The following is a 2532-nucleotide window of genomic DNA, read 5'->3' as shown; positions in this document are numbered from 1 at the left end:
GTGAGTGGCCGGAGGGAGAATCGACCCAGGCTATCGGTGTTGAATATCGTTGCGCGTCGGTCGGAATACGCGAGGGGTGTCGTCGCATCGTCGGAATCGGGGTTGTGACGTCGTCGTTGGTGGCGCAGCGACAATTAGGGTTTTCGCGAGATTTCGGGTAAGGAAGACGAAGGAAAACGGGTCGGGTTCACGTTTGGCCTCTGGACCAGCCCACGGAACGAACGCGGGCCCTGTGCGTTTCTGCCCAACACGGACGCGCGCTGCAGCCTTGATCTCGGCTCCGCACGCGTGCTCTCGGCTCGGCTTGATGTGTACGGCGGCTTGGCTCCGTCAAGTCCCGCAGCTCAGCTTGGCGGCTTAATTGGTCGGCTCGGCAGCTCGGCTTGGTGAATCGGTATCACTATAATATATCGATTCTAAGGTTTTTGGCCCTTCCGAAGCCGTTTCTGCCCTTAGTTTTACCATCCGAGGTCAGTATGGCTCCTAAACGTTAAAAACAGATTAGGTCGAGGGTTTATTTTGATAAATAGCATGTGGTTTAGCTAGGGTACCTGATGAAAGGTTCTAAATTTTTATGTGGTTATCATAGGACATATTTAACCACTGGGATTAGCTCGTTGTGAGTGACTTCAACCAGGACCATCGAGGTAAGTGACCTTATTGTTGGAGTTAGCTTTCTACGTGTTGTATGATGGTGCGTGCCTTGTGGCCCCTGCATGCACCATATTTTATGTGATATGATTATGTGATGTATAGATTGTGTTTGTTATGTGATGTATGAACTTGTGTTGATTGTTGACTGTTTATGTTATGTCATGAATGAGATGTTAGTATTATATGTCATGAATATGTTGATTGATGTCATAGATACACGTAGAATTATCGAGTCGTGTCATGAGATGTTTATGCAACTGGAATGTTTATGTAATATGCTATGTAATGTAAGTCATGTGAGATGCCATGTGATGTAAGAAACGTAAATGAGATGTTAGCACTGCTTATGTAATGCTATGTTAGATATGTTAAGGGACCTCATGCATATATGTATGTCACGTGCATCGGGATTCTTCCCCTTTATGATACGAAAGAATGAAATACGATATTTATGTTCGCCATGATATCATGCGAGCCCTTTTCTGTTCTGTGGTATCCGGCTACGTGTAACACGTTTTGCCCGACCAAGTCAGGCCCAGGGGGTATGTTTAAGAGCCCGCCTGGTGGATTCATGTACACGTACATGGGCCATGTGTGAAGGAGTACCACACATCCAACCCTACCCGGAATAGAAAAGCGCCCAAGGCTATGAAAAGTTAGGTCCCGCTCATATGTTGCATGTGTTTGCATTCCTAACCCCAACAGTAGGGTGACTTACTGAGTATTTCATAAAATACTCAAGCCACGTGCTACTTACATTTTTCAGGTAAAGGCAAGGCGCCAATGTACAGTTGACGGCGGAGCTGAGGCCACCATGGAAGTTGGAGACAGGATATTTTTAGGAGTTTACTCTTATTAGACTATTTTAAGTTTTACATTGAGTATTCTTTCATTTGGATTTATTTCGAATTCAGTATTGAAGGATTATTTTTGGAGTTTAGGTTTTGTTTTGGATTCATGAATATTTATGAAAGACTCTTTCAAGGTTATTTATGATGAGCTTCCGCTTAATGAGATGAGTATGCATGGGTGACGTCACTAATTAGGTTAAAGAAAATTAGGGGCGTTACAATTTATGACGGTTAAGCTCGCATTAAAACATGATTATATAAACCTCTATTAAGTTTAGGGCATATATAGATAAGTTGGTTGCATGTTTTCATGATAAGCACATTTGTGCTCTAAGAATATGATTAGGTATAGTTGCTAATCTAGAAGGACTAGAACCATAATGAATGTTCAAAATCATCAAGTTGCTCTTTAAAGAGACCGAGACAATTACCACACCATGAATAAAGACTCAAGCTTACTTTACTTTTCCTAAAGTTAATGTCATCTATACCACGAGAGTCAAAACCACTCTCCTATCCATTCTAGTATACCATGAGACCTATACCTCATCTTCATTGGTGGGTGTCATGATACATACCTAGATGAGTAGGTTTACGATTTAGTACTAATGAAGTGGCTTAGATTGGACTGTAATGCCCCTAATTTTCTATTCCTAGTAGGGTTGGATGTGGGGTATTCCTTCACACACGGCCCATGTACGCGCACATGGACCCACTAGGCGGGCTCGTATATGTACCCCCTGGGCCTGGCTTGGTCGGGCACAACGTATTACACGTTGCCAGACACTAAAAAACAAAAAAAGACCCGTATGATATCATCACGAACATAAATATCGTAATTCATTCTTTCATAACATAAAGGGGAATTATCCCTATGCAAGTGACATACATAAATGCATGAGGTCGCTTAACATATCTAACGTGACATTACATAAGCATTGCTAACATCACATATACTTTTCCTACATTACATGGCATCTCACATGACTTACATTACATGACATATTACATAACATGAAAATACATT

Source organism: Cucurbita moschata, unplaced genomic scaffold (assembly GCF_002738365.1).
Source record: "Cucurbita moschata cultivar Rifu unplaced genomic scaffold, Cmos_1.0 Cmo_Scf00012, whole genome shotgun sequence".
NCBI lineage: Eukaryota > Viridiplantae > Streptophyta > Magnoliopsida > Cucurbitales > Cucurbitaceae > Cucurbita > Cucurbita moschata.
Note: the sequence above shows the minus strand (reverse complement) of the source record.